General features: G+C 31.7%; 1 long non-coding RNA gene across 1 annotated transcript; it reads right to left on the reverse strand.

Moving 5' to 3' along the window:
* Positions 1–3,313: 3,313 nt before the first annotated feature.
* On the reverse strand, positions 3,314–4,200 carry LOC110230957. Its single transcript, XR_002334050.1, has 2 exons — positions 4,042–4,200; positions 3,314–3,678 (listed from the first exon to the last, which is right to left on the reverse strand). It is a non-coding gene; the product is annotated as an uncharacterized LOC110230957 (long non-coding RNA).
* Between the last annotated feature and the right edge of the window lie 16,918 nt (positions 4,201–21,118).

Consider the following 21,118-nt stretch of genomic DNA (forward strand, 5'->3'; position numbering starts at 1 on the left):
AGTCATCTTCATCGCTATCCTCCACCATTTGCCAAAACAATTGTATTATATGTATATATGTATACTAATATGTTATACCTATTATTAATATAAAAAGATAATTAGTATAATATATATGTATCGCGTAGCGTGGATATTCACCTAGTATTAATATAAAAGGATGATTAACTGTACGATATCACTCGTCTGACTTCATCTACTATAGCATCATGAAGATAGCGATTAATAAAATATATCTAAACAATTAATTTTTCATTTTTTTTTTGCAAAAGAATTATCATCGTTGCAAATTAACAGCCAAATACCCTAATAATTTTTGGAGGTTTTAATTCTTTTTTGATTTTTTACTGTCTCCATCACTATAAGAGTATTCATCATCTTACATCCTATTATATATTGGAAAACGAATATGTTATTAGTGTCTGGTAATTAATTATTGAATTACCTCAATATTATTGTAGTCATAAGCAGTAATCTAAATGGGTCTCAAGATTATTAAGTTATAAATATAGTCTATATACTAATTAAAGCCATAAGATTAGAGAGAACAATACTATATATAAATACTTGATAGTTTCTGAAAATGCAAGAAAGAAGAAGTAAAGGAATTATAAACCGTTAAAATATCGTTATCAGAGAAAAAATGAAAAAATAACACAATCACAAAAATATAGATAATGTATAAAAAAACACAATCACAAATATACACAGAAAAGGTATCCCAACAAATAATGAAAATTCCATTTTTTTATCAAATGGTGATTAATCTTCAGTATTTACGCTAGAATAATCAATTGAAACTAAAATCTTCAGTTAAACTCATTAATCGATCTGATAAATTAAATTATTCTCTACGTCTAATATAGACTTAAAAAGATGAGTTAACAATCTTATTTGAATGAAAATTCAATGTAATCTAGATGTGTTTAAATTTAAACACACGAAATAGAGCTTTTTTTGTTGTTAAAGTGAAAAAAATTCGGATTTTTGTTTTGTTGGTCAAAATAAATCGGATTCTAATAAAAAATGTATTTTCTGTTAAAATTCAATTATCCACATCTTGTGATAATTATTCAATTATCCACATCTTGTGATTATCCTTTTACTTACTTTTCCGCCAAGTAACTTGTATTTATCCTAATGCTATCTTATCTTAAATTCCACTATATATATGGGTGTAATCGGAGAAGGTGAGTAGAAGAAGAATGAGTGGAGAGAGAAGTTAATAATAGTAAAAGAGAGTGTTGTTGTTTTCTTGTTTCCAAAACTCTCCATCTCTCTCTTTCTTTATAACAATATACTAGATTTTAACCCGCGGTACACCGCGGGATGATTTAATTTTAAAGTTAGTATAAAAATATTTTGTAAATTGTATCTCTTTATAACATATTTATTTATATTATAGTTTACAATTGTTTAAGTAACGGTATACCACGAGTCCATGAGACAATTATTAATAAACTGAGGATTTAACCCGTATTAAAGCGGTATATAAATATTGATTCAAATTCGTCCGCCATATAAATCCTTTCCGAAATATAACCCGTTCCGTAATTTTTAAACCGTTCCGTGATTTTTTTTATTTTAAAATTTAATGATTATTTATTATATATAAAAGTTTACAAATCATGTCATTCTCTAAGAGATTTATATTTTAATAAACTAAAGATTTAGTATGTATTAAAACGGCATGTTAATGATATTTTAAAATTTTATAAATATTGTTATTAAGTAACATTATACCACGGGAGAATTTTTGGTTTATACAATATTTTCTAAATGCGACTGATTTAATATGTTTAATATTTGTGGTACTAAAAAAAATAAGGATTTAATCTGTATTGAAGCGGCAGATTAATGATATTTTAATTTTTTATTATTGTTGATTCAAAAACCCGTCCCGCCAAACCCGTCCGGCCAAAAAAACTCATTTATTTTATTAATGTTCTTATTTATGATATGATTCTGAATCATTATCTAAATATTTTTAAGGAGACTCACAAAAATGCCCCTTTTTCAATACCCCTTTTCAAAAATACCCCCTCCCTAATAGCTTTCCTGAAATTGACCATTTTACCCTTAATGAGGCTTTGAATCAGGTTATAACCTAATTAAAAAAAAAAAAATCTGGGCACGCCGTCACCCATATCCACACCCACAGGTTCTTAATCGAAATTTCAATTGCTGATCAAATCTTCATCATTCATCCGTTGAGAGTCAAATTGAGAGTTAAATCGACCTTCTTCTTCTATCAATATGATGAATCTCTCCGATCTGGATTCAACTCTTTGTAATCACACAAAAATCCTCTTTAATCTCTTCTTCTTCGGCGTAATTTTGATTTCACAGTTTCAATTTCGATTTCAAAATCAATTGTTGTTTCTGTTTGTGGAGTGATGAATCATTGGACTAGATTGTTGTTTATGTGCAGTGGATTACATCTTTTGTTTCCTGGAGAAGAAAGGCTCGTCAACTTACTTTTGCTTTACCACTTTTTCTTTCTAGCACAGGAGTAAAGTACATTAATAACACTTTCTTTTGTCCATTATTAAACAATTTGATTCTTGCATAATGGCCTAATGAGTACATGTGTTAATTTATAAGACTGGAAAGACCTTAAGATTTGATATTATATTGTTTAGTTTGAGTTTTATGTGGTTTTGGTGTTTCTGATTTGTGTTCATAAGATTTTCAGAGAAATGATTGTGATTTGTGTTGTGGATGTGATCTAAAATATATTGTAAACTCTTTTAAATACACGTTGTAAAACTTTTAAAATATCTTGTAAAACATTTTAAAATTTTTAAAATAACTTTTAAAATACTTTGTAAAACATTTTAAAACCTTTAAAATACCTTGTAAAACCTTTAACCTTGTAAAACCTTTAAAATACCTTGTAAAATCTTTAAATTTTAAAAATCTTATAAAACCCTTTATAAAATATTTTCAGTTTTATAAATCATCTTATACCTTATAAATACTTTGTAAAACCATTGTAAAACATTTTAAAACCTTTAAAATACCTTGTAAAACCTTTAACCTTGTAAAACCTTTAAAATACCTTGTAAAATCTTTAAATTTTAAAAATCTTATAAAACCCTTTATAAAATATTTTCAGTTTTATAAATCATCTTATACCTTATAAATACTTTGTAAAACCATTAAAAAACCATGTAAAATCTTTAAAATATCTTGTAAACTCTTTTAAAACATGTTGTAAAACCTTTAAAATACATTGTAAAACCTTTAAAATACCTTGTAAATCATTTAAAATACCTTATAAAACTAACATCACTATTTCATCAAACACATGTATTGAGTCACTTGTTGTATAATAATAGCAATCACTTTAACAATTAAAGCACCAAATATAACTATCAATAGTGTTACATGGAATTTTCTTATGTTACAAACTTAGAAAATATGCATACAAGTTGAGTAAGTACTTTGTGGTACGTACAACATGGAACAAAATCATCATCAAATTTCTACTTTTCCAACGAATGCAATCGTATCAGAAGACGAGTTAGGAGGGTTTGGACATGTTTGATTCATCTTGTCAAGCTTCTTAGCAATGCCCAAAACTGCAGAACCTCTAGGTGAGGTGATTTGGTTCAATCTGCAGGTTATTTGAAAATATATGCACATGATGCTTGTCTTGAGGTGCTTTGCTTCAACCTGCAAGGATCTATACTAGCTGAGAGTGTTTTCGTGTGAACCTTTTATCATGGAACCAAACATTTGAAGTGGAATAAATCAAAGATGATATACACAAAGTTTAAGCACTATATAAAATCATTAACAGTAAAAAAACAAACCTTTAAAAAAGCATGTAAAACCTTTAAAATACGTTGTAAAATCCAGAACTGGAATAAATCAGAGATGATAAACACAAAGTTAAAGCAATAAAATCATTAACAGTAAAAAAACAAACCTTTGAAAAGCATGTAAAATACGTTGTAAAATCCAGAAGTGAAAATAATCAGAGATGATATACAGATTTTGCTTGAATAAAGCTTCTAAAAAACAAAGATCAGTTACCTGAAATTGACAGAGCCGGACACAGAGAGAGATACAGATCTCGCTTAAAAAATCGAATCCAGCAGATCTCGCTTAGAACGATAGAAAATCGTTACAGGTTGAAAATCAAACACATCACAAGGGAGAGAACAGATCTAAGAATAGAGAAACAGATTTAGGAATAGATAGAGAGAGAGAGAGAGAGAGAGAGAGAGAGAGAGAGAGAGAGAGAGAGAGAGAGAGAGAGAGAGAGAGAGAGAGAGAGAGAGAGAGAGAGAGAGAGATAGCCGCTCGATGGAAGAGAAAGAGAGAGAAAGACAAAAAAAAATCTGATTCTAGGGTTGAAAAGGGGAAGGGTATTTTGGTCAATTTAGACATTTTTTAGGGGCATTTTTAAAAATCACCAGCTGAAAGGGGTATTATTAAAAAAGGGCATATGAAAGGGGGCATTATTAATAATTTCCCATATTTTAATCGATGTAGAACGTTGAACACACATTTTTGTCAATTGGATAATATATGTCCGTTTTTAAAATTTAGAATCATATGCAGAATAAAAATTGATTTTTTTACTTTTTGTATTATATGATGATTCAAAACATTTAAAAACAAATCAAACAAATATGATAGGAGAATCATAATTATAAATCTTAATTAAATCTTCTAAATATCTAAATTATTAAATATGGAATATCCGGTGTATGAGTTGGGTTAAATATAACCCGACCCAACAATTTTTTTGTGAATGAATTTAAGAAACGGGTCGGATATCCGATTAGCCCAAAAGCATTTTTACCTACCCGTCACCAAAGTGTTGCGAAAATACTAGTATAGATATGAGTATACATATATATATATATAAATATATATAAATACTATTATATATATGTTATGAGTAATAATTTATAAAATTTTCCAAATAAATAAATATAATTAACAAAGAAGGAGCTTATAACGTTTTGGGGAAGAGAATGAAGGATCACTTAACTGATATTATCTCATTTTGATACCAACGTAGTTAGAGCTTTATTAAATTATAAATTAAATAGTAGGTTGTCTCACTACAAAAAAAGGTTAAATTAAATCACTTAAATTGTATCACAAAACTAAGTGATACTATTTTGAATCACTTATATATAAATGAGACAAATATAGATAATTTAGCATCAATTATAATATATGATGTTTTTATTAATTAATTTAGCATCAAATTAAAAATTGATACAAATCTATATTGGTTTCCATTATTTTAAAATAGTGATACAAATCTATATATTTACATCAATAAATAAGCGTTGTATTTACTAATTTGTTATTAACCTCACTTATAAATGATATAAAATAAACCATCAATTAAATAAAAGATACAAAATTAGTATCAATAATAAAATGATCATAATTAACTCTTATCGATTAAAGAAAAAACACGAAGTCCATTTGTATTGGTTGCATTAATTTGATCCCACTCAATCTTAATCTATGTGAATTGTTTTTAAACGTTTATATATTTTAATAGCATTTTTAAAAACTACACAAATATTTCAAAAATACTTTAACAATATATCACGAATCTTATTAATAAATAATTTATCATTTTTGTGTTTATTATATTCAAAAACGTAGATATATTTATTGGGAATTAAGATTGTGTTCTATATTTTAAATGTAAAAAAACTGTTTTTCGTATTCCTTAAGTAGTCCTCATCTTTTATTGTTTCTTTCAATTATGTATAAAAAATTATTTTAGTTAAAAATCAAAAATCCATTTCCACTACTCCAACTAACCCACTATCTCTCCGTAATTACTCAAATAAAATTGTTTTATATAAATACAGAGAAATCCTTTTTAGTATAAATCTTTTCTCCAAATTTTGCATAACACAAACAAAATTTTTGGAAATGATCACACGAAATAAAACTCTTCCCTAAGACTTCTCCATAAACAACAATTTTCGCAGAAGTTTTTCTTTGAAGGATGCTAACCGTACAAATCCGGGTGAATCAAGTTATACGTGTACATCTCCAACACTAAATCATATTGATCAGTTCATCTCCTAAACCATTCCAAGACGACAAAGAATTTGTTCCTTCTTCTTATTTTTATCACTTTGTGTTTCTGATTTTCTCAAGTATGGCTCTGATTTTATAATTTCTTTGGTTTCCATACTAAGAAAATCTTCACGATGAAGGAACAATATCACCAAGACAATGAAAAGGAAAAAGCATGGACAAAACAAGATGTGTGTTCATATAACACTTGAAGAAATCATAGTTAGATCTTGAACTAATTAAGTTCATATCACCTTTATTTTTATTTTATTTTTTTTAGGTGTGTGCGTGTAAAATCTCTAATGAATTATATTAGTTGAGTTAAATTTATATTATTTTTTTCATATGTAACAAACGTTCTGGTATAACAATTATTTGTAAAAAATTTGTTAAAGATTTAGTGGATATTGAAAAAGATTTTTGCTATATAAGACTAATTAATAGAGATACGAAAATATTTTGTTCAAGAAAAAAAAAATACGAAAATACTAAAAAAATATTATTATCATAGTTTATTGAAAAAAACTTAAAAAAAATTTTAAACATCAGTTATTAATAAGTAATGTAAATAATTGAAATCAATTCTTTTAATCGACACTAATACTAACATCACTTAAATAAATTGATGTTAAACTTAGCATCATTTTGTGCAATTGACATATATTCATATCAATTACAATAATAGATGTAAATATTTTGTATATTGACATCGATTATTAATAAATTGATGTAAATTATTTGCATCAACACTTTCAGAGTCATTTATTTAAGTGATGCAAAATTTTTTACATCAGTTATAAATAATGCAAATATTAAAAATAAATGACTCTGAAATATTTTCAATCCTTTTGCGTATATGAAAATGAGCGAATGAATCATCAATCATATGTATAAGAAGAAACGAATAAAAACCAAAATCAGAAAATTACCTTCAACTGAAGTAGAAATTTGTGGAGTGGATGTTAGAATTAGTTGAATATATGGAGATTGGGGGAAATATTGGCAAAGACTTAGAGAAATTAATTTTATAGTAGTTGGCTTTGAAATGAATATAGCTGCAAATACTAAATAGTAATAAAGATTATTTTCTAGTGTTTCTCTTGGTAAACAATAAAACGAAATATCAAAGAATTAATGATCAAATTAAATAGAAATGTATGTACGTATGGGGAAACAGAGCCAAGATTCATGCTTCTCAAAAAAATAAATATTTTGAGTTTCGCAAATCAGCTACCACAAAGAGAACGTGTGTTTATCTAGACTTTTATTTTCACTCATGCTTTTGGCCAGTTCAAAACAACTTACTATGTTTACAAATTTCGTTTAACAGACAAAATTTTTTTACAAAGAAATGAAGTTAGATCTAATTATGACTTTCTATCGTTGGTTAAATTTCCATATATCATAATTAAGAATCTTATGCAGTACCATTTGAGTGGTAATTAATTTAGCTATCATTAATTTTTACTTAGTTTTTGATTATTTTTTGTTATGTATATAGCTTAATTTTCATCTTGTTGATGTTATTGAAAAAATTGTTAATATTGGTGAATATGAAAGCTAACAACCAACTAATTAAGAGGCTCAATTTTATTTTTATCAAAGATGCATGAAACACACCAATTTGGAATTAATAGAAAACATCAAATAACATGTGTCATATAGAACATGTCCTATCGAACCTATATTAACTCGTTAATTGATCGGATTTATAGGTTCGCTAGTTATGTATAAATATGCATACACACTCTTCACACTAATTCAATAATATCTCTCTTCACTCTTCTCGATAAATTGAAAAAACTATAAAAAGAAAAATATCTAAAAAATAATAAAATGCCTAAAAAAATAAAAAATAAGTTTTGTAAAAAGTAAACTCATAATCATGGTGGCGGCTGCAACATGTGTTGTTGTACCACGAAAATGGTTGATAAAGTTCCGATTCCAACAGCTCAGACCTTAGTTCAATACTTGTTCCATCTCCCGTAGTGGTGGCCGATCAAACCCACCCAAACTAGTCGCTCTATGCGGGATATTTGTTTCCAGAAGTGACTATAGTGCATCTATTCGATTTATTCAAGCATGTTGTTAATGTGTTTTCAGTAAGAGTTTAGTGTGATCAGAATCATCGATCTTCGGGATATGTCTGTATCAATTTCAGCGACCCTAATGATGATAAATACAATTGTATATGGCTTATATTACAAGTTTGGGTTCATGTCTTGCGAAAAAAAAATATTATCGTGAATTGCATTACAATAAGAGAAGTACTATGATTTGTTTGTTTCAATTCTTTTTTTTTAATTAGACTTGGTAATTAATTATGATTAGTATCATATTTCTGTATCATCTTTTTAGATGCTATTTATCTAGAAGTTAACATATAATCAAATATTATATACTATAGTTTATCTCTATTATATCTACAATGATATATATAAGTACTAGAGAAAGTCTCACACGTTGCTTGAATTTGAATTAAATTAATATAATAAATTATGCAATGCTATGTAACTAAATATATTAAACAAGTTTCTGTTATTTTTTTTATTAAAATAAGTCATGTTACTCATATTATTATTCACTTATTTTATAATGGTAGATTCTAATCCTCTACATTTGTTTCAAATTTTAAAAGTCAGCTCTTTTGAAGCATTTATTGTAAAACAAATTTTTATTTGAATATAATTTTACTTTTTTTCAAAATAAAACATATATTCTAATATTTTTTTGTAATTTGGTGATTCTTTCTAATTCTAATCTCTAAATATTTTACAAAGTAATTACAACTTAATATACCTATATAATTATAACTAATTAACATTTGAATATTTTCACATAGTAAGACTTTGAAAAAATTTTGTCAGAAAGAAATTAAATAAATCATGTTCAACAGCCCTAAAATACATAGACCAAACTTTTATATATAATATATTTATATTGTTTCAAAAATAATATTAATTTTTAAAATATTACAAAAAACCACAAAGAATTATTTTTAAATTTTCAAAACTCTTAGAAATATTTTTTATAATTGATTTATGTGGTCCTTTGGATAATAAAACTTTTAAAATGCATTAAACAAACACAAAATCCTAAACAAAATTATCCTTCAAAGAAAGATTTGGATTCAAAATTACAAAATAAAAATTATTGTTAATTTTGGAATAAAACTTACATGAATTCATTCCAAATATGGAAATAAAAATGAACCAAAATTTTTTTTACTATTCATTATGGCTTAGTTCAAAAAAATGCAATCACTTTTCCTGATCATCATACATTTGCTTCTTTTGACATTCGATTCCAAATAAAAATGTAATTGATAAATTTTTATGATGAAAACAAATTTCAAATAAATAAAATGTTACTCTAAATTTGGGTTGAATATAAAAAATATAATCGTTTTACTCCATCATCTTATATTTCTCCTTAAGACACTCGAATCCGGAAAAAAAAATATTTCAACTAAATTTTGTTGATGAAGATTGTTTATGCATAGAAAAATAAAAATTATACCTTACCATGATATAAAAATACACCACAACCATCAAAAGGTTAACAAGATAGTATTTTGTTTTCTCAATATATAATAGTAAAATGTAAGAAAGAAGCTAAGGCTATGGAGGAGGTTGGTTCTGGTTTAGAAGAAGCTAAGGTTGTGGAAGAAGCTAAAGCTGTGGAGGAGGTTGCTCATGGTTTGAAAAAAGTTGTGTGAGGTTCTAAGATACGTGAGAGTATGATAGACACACTCTTACCAATGATCGAGGAAAGAAGGACCCACTTCTTACCAATGAAATAATAAAATGGCTTTGTTTACCATGCTCTGTACAAGATAAACGTGGACGCGAACTATGACCTTGGTAAGCAATCCGTGGAAGGTTCAGAAGATAAGGAGACATGGTACCTCTTCCCCCTATGATGAGAAAAAAAGAAGTGCAAATATTGTTTTTTATCAGAAAAATATGAGAAAACAAATGTATCAAATTTAATTTAGGCCCACATGAGGGGAGACACATGTCATAAGTACAGACGCCACGTGTCAGCTTATGATAGTTTATGTTTAGAGGTAACTTTACTTTATTAGATTAGATTAGATTCGTCTGAATATTTATTGGGTTATTCTAGGAGGATCGTTGAAGAAATATTTATGTTGTTTGGGCTTAGAGATGGTTTGTAAGAAAACTAATTTGGGTTGAAATTAAAGTTTTATTTTACACCTAATTTGCTCTTTATTTATTAGGTAGATAATGATTGTCGATTAATGTCAAAACTAGCGTTTTCTTGAATTAATAGATTAATTTTCTATGATCAAGGGATTCATGTCAAAAGCCATTACACATTTATTTCTTTTGTTTTTGACTAATAATCTCCTGAAAGAGACATATTTTGTTTTGATATTAATTTGAGTTGGAAACATATTTTATTAATTTCAAAAGGGTTGTCGTAGATTTCATATAAAATTTTTGAATTTCGAAATTCAAATCTAAATAATTATTTAAAGATTTTTTTGTGCACCTAATTATTTAAAAATTTTATATAATAAAATTGGCCGATAATAAAAATGATAGGAGGTGAAAAATGTATCTATTTTTTTGAGATTTTTTTTTAGATATTAAGAAAAAGAAAGGGAGGTTTAGGGTTCAGAGACATCAGACGGTTTAATCAGGCCCTGGTTGAAAACAAGCTTGGCGCTTCTTGGATGTGCCTAAGTCTCTGCTCGCTAGAGTCTATAAAGTTTAGTATTTTGACCAGAAATCCTTCTTAGAGGCAAAAGTTCTCTATAGAGACCTTCATTTGCATAGAGGACCATTCTTTTTGGAAAAAAATTATTAGAGCGCAGACTTATGAAAACGATTGGGATGGTCAGAACACAAGTATTTGAGCTGACAAATGGATTTTCGATGGAGCTCAGAGACGACAAATCAATAAAGCTTTGCTGATTGATTTAAATCTTAAAGTGAGTTCTCTGATGACAACACAAAGGTGAGTAGAACATTCAACTCTTAAATGAGTTTTTCCACGATGTGATGTCACACAAGTCAGATCATTCCCTTCGGAGCCAAGCTTAGCTTGTAGATTTGTATGGCCGGCCTATCCACGACATGTCCGTGGCTAAATATAAGTAGCCACGAAAAACCACGAAATAGCCACAAATTACTTTTAAAAACTTATGTGGTTAATTCGTGGCAAATCTGTGGCATAATGCCACGAAAAAGCCACACATATAATTGTGGCAATATAGCTACGGATTTAGCCACAGAATATCCGTGGTAAATAGCCACGACGGAAATACGTGGTAACTTCGTGGCTATGTTTCCTACAAACATGTCTGTAGCAAAACTGTGGCAAATTTTGAATATATTCGTTTCCAAAAACTTACAATAATGTGATGTGAATTTTGACATAAAGCTGAACTAATATCAATCAATCTTATTTTGTTTGTCGAGTTTTGACAGAAAGATGAATGAATATAATCATTCCGTCAAAAACAATTATTGGTTGATATTATTTGACAATTAGCGACGGAGGATGGCTAGTACTTTGTTAAAAGCGGCAACTGACTATTAAATTGAGAAGATGCTTCAATGGAGCTAGTCCCAGAAGGAACCCAAGCCTGTAATAAGACCAAGATACGAATTTAGAGTATGTAGACAACTCCCAAAATACAAATGTTTTTTTGGAGAGCACTCTCTGGGGCCCTTGCAGTCTCCAACTGCTTGAGAAGTCACGACATAACAATTAACCCATTATGTCAAATTTGCCATGGTAAGGAAAAACAATCTCTCATGTGCTGTTTGGGTGTACTATGGCAAAAAAGGTGTGGTAGCTCACCTCCTTGCCATTACTAGCTCAAGGTTTCACGGACTCTATTTCGGAGAACATAACTTAAATCTTGAACTTAATGGAGAAAGTCGAGCTGCCTGAAAACACGCGTGCTGCAATCCCCTGGTTTCTTTGGGATTATGGAAAGCGAGAAACTCAAAGTTCTATGCAAATAAAGCTAACTGCCCCAATATTTTGGTTGACATGGCTGTGGAGGAGGCGGATGAGTGGATTCAAGAAAACTCTATGATTGCTCAAGAGAGTACGTTGATGAATTGACCGAAGACAAACATTGAGACAAGATGGCTCAAACCGCCGTGGGGATGCCTCAAATGTAATGTTCATGCGTCATGGATAAAAAAGTCATTCCATTGTGGAGGAGCTTGGATACTAAGGAATCATGTCGATGATTATGTACTACATGCCCGAGATACTTTTCTACCCATGGTTAACAGAACTACTATGGAATTACATTGTATATTGTGGTGCCTACAAAGCTTTCACAATGTGCGGATTGATTCGTGTGAGATTTGGTCAGATTGTAGTGCAGCGATATGGGCGTTTGAACAACCAGAAGATTGGCCAAAATACCGTTCTCTTCTCAGCAAAATTGATCAAGTAATACAAGTGACGCATGATGTGAATTTTAAAATCTCTTAACTGAAAGCCAATTCTTTGGCTAGGGATATTGCGTGTAGCATTACAAGAGAAGGAAGGTTCAATTCATATATCGCAATAGGTGGCCCATCTTGGTTACATGAACAGATTGAAGATGAATGTAGGATGCATAATTGATGCCTTGTCTCGACATCTTGTTTTTTCTCTAAGTATTGTCTTTATGATTTATTCTCTGTTTTGGTTCTCATCTCATCGTTGCTCGATTTTAGTTCTCATCTCTTCGTTGCTCGGTTTTGGTTCTCATTCATTGTTGCTTTGTTTTATTATTCCCACTCACACTATCTTTTTCTTCTATTAATGAAAGACATTAAGAAAAAAAAATGAGAAGAAGGGAGAAAAAAAAAATACATATGTCGAAATACTAGTGCCACTTGCCAGCTTCTTAAAATATGAATTTGAGGAAACTTTACTTTATTGTGGATAAGGCTGAAATTTTTTTTTAAAGGTTCCAATATGAAAGAAGAATAGTAATGAATTGTCTTTGAGATCATTGCTACAAAATATGCATATAATGTACCCAAGGTTTTTTTGATGAATAAATTTTACATTCATGCAAGAAAAAAGTCTTGTTAATCTTCTTCCTCTTTTTCTTCATTTTGTTTTTTTTTTTGAGGTTGTTTTGTTCTCATTGTTTTAACAAACATCAACTGTTTAGAAAAAAAAACAAAAAAAAACAAAAACTAGTTCACTCAAAGAAACTCTCTCACTACTTTAATACAACTTTTCTAACAAAAAAAAAATACAGAACAACCTCTCATTATTTTCACTAGGTGAATATCCACTCTACGTGTAAGCTGTGGTTTTGAAAATTGTTAAAAATAAATTTTTTTTTTTTGTTGAAATGTGTAATTTATAAAACAAAATAGGAAACTATGTACAAGAGTTTTGTAAGTAGCTAATAAAAGATTAAGCTAAAACAGAGCAATACATGAAACAGAGCTAAGGCCGGACCATGAGCCATCGTTGTAGTAGAAAGCGTAGCCGTGGTTTCTTCGGGTAATCAAGAGAGGAGATCCTATTACGGATTAGCTTCTCACCATTACGAATCAGCTGGGCTGTAGACATACCACCATTGTCATGGATTCTAGCGTTGCGATCACGCCATAGAATATAGACCGTCACTTGAAAGCACAATCGAACAAGAATATCTCGTAGATGGTCTCCCGAGTGGTTTTGAATCGCATTCATTGTGTCTGTCCAGTCTGGAGTCATGTGATGTCGAAGAAGCTTCCCCGCAAGCGATGACCAAACTGTGAAAGAATACGGACAAGCAAAAAATAAGTGATCCCGTGTTTCATCTCTTTCACGACAGAAAACGCAAGGTTGATTCTGTCCCCATAGCCGCATTCTTGCCCCCGTAGACAGCCTATTTCTGATTGCAAGCCAAGATATGAAATCACATAGTGGGATGCCTTGTCCAAACCAAATTAAATTTCGCCAAGGAACTTGAGGATGATGTTCACGAATCTGATTCCATGTCCTCTGCGAATGGAATAGGTCCGCAAAATCATCCGTCTCAATTCTCCACAGAAACTTATCCTTACCTCGTGAAACATGTGGCAAAGGAGTAGTTCTGATGGATTGCACAAGGGTGTAGAGCTGAGCTGAGCGAGTACGTCGAAGCTGCCAACCCGCAGGACCAGTGGCTTCTTGTACCGTTGCATATAGAGGAACGCCAAGGAGACGAGGTCCTGATGGTCCCGTGATGTCAATTAGACGACCATGCTGCAGCCAAGAATCAAACCAAAACAGAGCATTCTCTCCATCACCAATCTCTACACGGATGTAAGGCTGAACCTCTTCACGGAGTTTAAGAAGTTTTTTCCAAATCCATGAACCCAATGTTGATATAGGAGCTGCCCAAAAAGAATCTCCCTTCATTAGATTTTTCTTTGTCCATGCCACCCATAAAGATCCTGACACCGTGAATAAACGCCAAATTAGACGATAAGCAAAAGCCCGGGATACATCACGCAACCACCGAAGTCCCAGCCCGCCTTCGTCTTTTGGTTTACACACATCAGTCCAAGCGACCTTAGCACCTGAGGATAAATTAGGATTTCCCGACCATAGAAACGCACCACACATTCTTTCGATCTCATCAAAACAACGAGCCGGTAGGCAAAAAACAGAGCACCAAAAGTTAGAGATGCTAGATATGACTGAGGAAATCAACTGTAGTCTTCCCGCATAAGAGAGATGCTTACTAGTCCATGAGAGTAGTCGAGATCGAATCTTATCAATAAGAGGTGCATAGTCATGCGCCGTCATTGATTTAGTAGTAAGTGGCAAACCCAAGTAGCGGATTGGTAGAGATTCAATAAGAATACCATGAGTAGCGGCTGCCTCTAGGAGATCATGTTGAATCCTTCCACCAACATACATCGCTGATTTATTCGCATTAATATGTGAGCCTGACATTCGTGCAAAATTCTCAAAGACCCGAAACGTCTCTTGCAAAGAAGATGACTTCCTGTCTGTGAAAACCATAATGTCATCAGCGAAGCCTAAATGGGTAACATGGACATGATCACAACGAGGATGTCGTCCAATGGTGCCACTTGACGCTGCTCTATTGAGAAGACAAGAGAGAACGTTTTGGACCATCACAAATAGGTAAGGTGATAAAGAACATCCTTGGCGTATTCCTCTACTGCTAGGAAAAAAACCCTCAAGCTCTCCATTAACAACCACCGAGAATGAGGCAGTAGATATGCATGCATTAATCCACCGTATAAAAACTTCCAGGAACCCCATAGCTTGAAAAATAGACATAGTAAAAGACCATTGTACCGTATCAAAAGCCTTCGATATGTCAAACTTTATTGCACTTCTAGGAGCTATAGAGTCCTTGTGATAGTCTTTTACTAGTTCAGTAGCCAAGAGAACATTTTCCAACAGTAACCTCCCTTTCACAAACGCACTCTGATTCAGCTCAATAAAGTCTGGAAGGAGTAACTTTAGTCTATTAGCCAGGATCTTTGAAATCACTTTGTATAGCATATTGCAGCACGATATTGGCCTGTAGTCCTTTATCGTAGCAGAAGTAGCTTCCGGATTCTTAGGGATGAGAGCAAGCAAGGTAGCGTTCACCGACCGCGGCATTTGGCCAAAGAGAAAGAATGACTGAACTGCGACAACAAAATCATGCCCGATAATACTCCATGCTGCCACATAGAACTCCTTTGTGTAACCATCCGGACCACAAGCTTTACCCGAAGGGAGAGAAAATAAAGCTTTCTGAATGTCTTCATTTGTAAACGGCCGAACAAGCTCACAGCTTTGAGTCGATGAACATCTATAATTCAGTAAATCAGAGAGATAATCCTGAGAAACACCTTCATAGTCATCTACTTCTGCTTGGAGGAATTCTCGAAAATGTCGTGCAGCTTCAGCCTTTATTTCATTTGAATCAGTGAGAACAGCCCCTGTATCCAAAGTTAAACTACGCACAACATTGCGTGAGGCGTTTGCTTGTGCCACACGATGAAAGTACGTAGTATTCTGGTCCCCACATTTCATCCATTGGATACGTGACTTTTGATGAAAAAACTTCTCTTCCAACAATGCCAACCTCTGCCATGTTTCTGAAGTCTTAGAAAGGACTGCTAAAGTCGATGCTGTAGGGTCCAAGAGAGCTACGTTCTGAGCTGTGCAATAGGCATCATAAGCCTCCGTAGTTTTCCTTGGCAAATCACCAAACCTGGACTTATTAAGCATCCTGAGATGAGACTTTAGTAATTTGAGCTTTCGGTGAAACAGAGACAAAGCTACACGAGAATGGTAGAGTGGTGGAGTTTCCATCCAGACTTGAGCCACTGTTGGGAGAAACTGCTCGTGAGTAGTCAAGAAGTTAAAAAACTTGAATGGTTTGCGATGTTGAGAAGTGGAAGTAGAAAGATGAACCATGCACCGGGAATGATCAGAGATACCACCCGCTTCGAAAGCCGCATAGGAGTGTGGAAAAGATTGGAGCCAATCCGATGTAACAAGCGCCCTATCCAGCTTCTTACCAATATGGTTTGAATCCTGATTATTAATCCAAGTACACTTAGGGCCAGCAGAAGATAGATCCCCAAGCTCACAAAAAGAGGCCGTATTCTGAAAATCTCTCATCCCTGTTGTGTTGAAAGCATAATCCAGTGCTCTAGAGTGGTCCGTCATAGATAAAATTTCATTGAAATCTCCTAAGACAATCCATGGCAGGTTCGGTTGCAAAGACGTTGATTTTAAATGACACAAATCAGCCCATAAGGTTCTGCGATCCACCACAAAATTTGAGGCATAAACAAAGGAGCAGAGGAAGTGAATTCCGGAACTGACCACCGTAACAAGACATGAAATATGTTGAGCACTCTTGAGAATAGGAGTTATCGAAACATCAGAATTCCAGCAAACCCATATACGTCCCAACCTATGAAAATCATAATTTGTGATTGAAGACCAGCCTGGCAAAACTGAACTAATAATAGAGTCTGAGAAATTCTCTTGCACCCGAGTTTCCAAAAAACATCCAAAAGCCGGCCTTACTGCTTGAATCCAATTACGAACTACATCGTGTTTGCGAGGCATATTGAACCCCCGCATGTTCCATGAAAAAAATGACGTCATTACTTCCGTGAGGAAGTATTTTTATGTCCTTTAGCCCCTGGTGCTAGTCGATTTATAATGGCCTTAGGAGGTCCCCTGGAACGGCTACGGTTACGACTCGACTTTCCTTTGGCTTTCTTTGTTTTCTCAGTCTCAAAAGAAGTATTCACATCCTGTAGACCCTCCTCTTGATTCTCAGTTATAAATTATAATAAATTATAATGACTGTTCTTTGTTGCTAATTTATGTAGTTACAATTTTTATGGTTGGATTCATTTTTGATTCGAAATATAAATTATACATTGTTCATATATAAATTATCTATATACCAAAATTCTAGTTTTTTCACTATCATAAATACATATAACAACAATATATGATATATGTGATACAATAGTATGTAATTCTCCTCTATGTATTAAATATGTTTTTTGATGCCAATGTGTCAAGCCCACAATTATTCTCATCTTTTTATTTTTCATTTCTTTAATTCTACTATCCATCTTGCCAAACAATTTTAATTCCATATACTACTTACTCTTATTAACTAAACTCAAAAAAATTAAATATCTCGCACTTTCAAATAAGAAAACTTCTATATAAATTTTTATATATATTAAATGCATTTTTTTTAATTGAAAACATAAATAATGTATACACATATATATGCATTTTGTCACCAACAAATTCTTTTATATATTATTAAAAAAAATTTGAAACTGCGAATATATAAGTCTAAATTTATGAGTGACGTAAATGTAACTTTATTTGTATAATATTTATCATGAAAGTATTTAAAACTTAATTTGTAGTTTTATTTATCGACTAAAACTTTTGTTATTACATGGTATTTATATAACTTTTTTTAATTTAAAATCTTTAACGTATTTACAAAAGTTAGATTTGACATTTCAGGATTCAATATAAAACTTTAAGTTTTTTATTTTAATAGTTCTAGTATAAAATTAAATAACATAAGATTTACCTATACATGAAACCAGTGGCGGACCCATAGTTTTATTTTATTTAGCTCAAAACATAGCTTAAAAAAAATCATCTTTAATAATTAAAAAATCCAACAAAAGTTCAGGCAAAAAAAAAACACACCCTACAAAAATTTTATCCAAAAAAAAGAACAACTGTCTTCAAAAGCATCCTATGATCCTTCATCTCTTGAAATCTTTTCATCACAGTCTCATTTGTACTAGTCTCAAATACATCTTTCTCGACAAAACAACTAAACAATCATTCAAAAACTGATCTCCAATCCGATTGTGTCGATGTGTTCTCACGATCTTCATTGCTGAAAAACATCTCTCAATAGTTGCAGTAGCAACTGGCAAAATCAAAACCAACTTCAAAAGCCTATAAACCAAAGGACATGACAGATGCTTTCATGTTTCCACCAACATTTGAGCAAGGTCTCCCAGATTCTTCAAAGTAGAAAAGCTTTCATTATGTCGAACATTATCAATGTAAATATCCAATTCTTACTCAAGAGAAATGAACTCCCCTGAACTAAAGTCATCTGGCTAGGACTTAGATAACCTCAATAAATTTGAGTGATCAAACTCAGAAAATGCATCAATGGGAGATAAAGAAGCAGTACAAATAAGCAATTCAGTGTTCACCTCATAAAAGCGGTCGTTAAATTCCTGAAGTTACAAATCCAAGACATTATACAAGCTATTGATCTTGTAGTGATGCATATTTGATACTCTTGTTCTTTTTCTTGGTCTCTTTGAGTCAACATAATCTGCCTCCATCTCAATCTTTTCAATCCCATGTTTCTCTCAAAACAAAGAAACTTTCATCATGAGAGAATTCCACCCATCATCCCTAAAATTCTGAAGTTGTCTCTTAGTTAATTTCACTTCACCAATGACATTGACAAGCTCTCTGTGAGTCCTAAAAGGTGTATCATCATTTACAAATAAAACACAAAATCAAACCTATGAAAGTATTTAAGGAGATCATGTGCTTGACGTCTTTTCAAGTCATCTACACCTTTATTCTCAATGTACTCAAGAACCTTGACGATACAAGAAAACAACTCAATCATCCGCAATAGAGTGTTGTAGTGAGAATTCTAACGAGTAGTCCCTGGTCTCTGAAGAGAGATCTCTTGATTCAACCCAGTTCCAGTATTGATTCAACCCAGATCTGTAACTCTCTCGGATCATATCTTTCCTTTTGCAAGAACCTCCCACCACATTCATCAACAGAGAAATCATATCAAAAAAGTCTTCAACATTAAAATGTTTTTTTTGCAACTGCCACAACAACCAATTGAAGCTGATGAGCAAAGCAATGAACATAATATGCCGATGAGCTTTTCCTTAGAATTAATGATTTTATTCCAATGAACTCACCCTTCATGTTACTTGCTCCATCATACCCTTGTCCTCTCGTCTTTTTGATGCTCAATCCATATTTAGCAAACAAACAATCAATAGCAGATTTCAAAGATGATGCAGATGTCTCACTCACATGTGTAATACTCATGAATCTCTCTTTGACTATCCTACTTTTATCAACAAATCGAAACACTACCGCCATTTGTTCTTTATCGGAAACATCCGCAGATTCATCTACCAGCAGACCGAAAACATCATGATCTATCTCTTCAATAATAGATTTGACAACTTCTTCTCCAAAACAATGCACAATATCTTTTTGGATCTTAGGAGAAGTCATTTGATTATTTCCTGGAGCATTATCTAAAATAACCTTACTCACAACTTCGTTCTGATCAGCAGTATACTTTAAGATTTCCACAAAGTTACCTCTATTAGCAGAATTTTCAGACTCATCATCATGTCCGCGGAAAGGTAATCCTTGTCGCAGTAAGTATTTGGAAGCATCAACTGAAACATTCAACTGAATTTGATACTCAATTCTTGTAATATCATCTTATTTATGCAAAGCATGCTTAATAGACTGACCTTGTTTCATCAAATTTTCACACTTCATAACAACATTGTTGTGAAAACTATCAACACCTCCCACATGTTCTGAAAAACTCATAAACTTTTTCCACCTAGAGAACCCTTCTGTGATAAATGCATCACTTCTTACGCATTTACTAGCACTATCTCTGAACAAGTAACAACACATGCAAAAAGCTTTATTTTTTTTTCACACTATACTCTAACCAGCTTTTGTACCGATCAAACCAAACTGGATTAAACCGCCTTTTTGTCTTTCCTAGTAATGTTTGTTTGAAAATATGCCCACGAGGTTGACAAGGACCTCTAGTCAAGTATCTTCGAATTATCTCATTTCTTTGATTTGGATGATAATCTGCTATTTTTTTTCGATCTGCAGGATCCCAAATAAAACAATATCATCTGGTTCACTGCGAGGTGGAGATGGTTTTTTTGGGTTATAGACCTTTTCATCGCTTCGTTGAAAACAAATTACGGTTTAAAAAAATTCTACATTACATAAACATATGACAATGGTAATTGTCTACGCACTACAGGAAATGTGGGTATTAATAGCGGCCGAAAAACGCAATTATTCATCTACCATAGCGTTTCCTTAAGCGCTCTGACATCGCCCGTTATAGAAAGTCGGACACTTTTGATAGCGGTTTTTAGTTGTGCAATAGTTAAGTATACAACGATAGCGTTGTCTTTTGTGCAATTGTTAATGTTTATAATAGCGTGATAAAGATGTTATTAAAACTCGTTAATTAGATTTTACCTATAGCAAAGATAGCATCTGTTTTGTGTTATTAGTTTGTTTTTAAATTATTCAAAATAATAAATAATTACGAATTATATTTTAATTTAAATATAATATTTATGAAAAAAAATTAATTTCGAATATTTGTAAAAACAAAAATACCATTAAAATGTTTAATAACCCATTTCAATTTTCATTGTTTACAAAAACCACAAACATACCTATCAATCTACCACTAACAAACCTTCACAATCATCCCTAACAT

This window comes from Arabidopsis lyrata, assembly GCF_000004255.2.
Source record: "Arabidopsis lyrata subsp. lyrata unplaced genomic scaffold ARALYscaffold_2, whole genome shotgun sequence".
Taxonomy (NCBI): Eukaryota; Viridiplantae; Streptophyta; class Magnoliopsida; order Brassicales; family Brassicaceae; genus Arabidopsis; species Arabidopsis lyrata.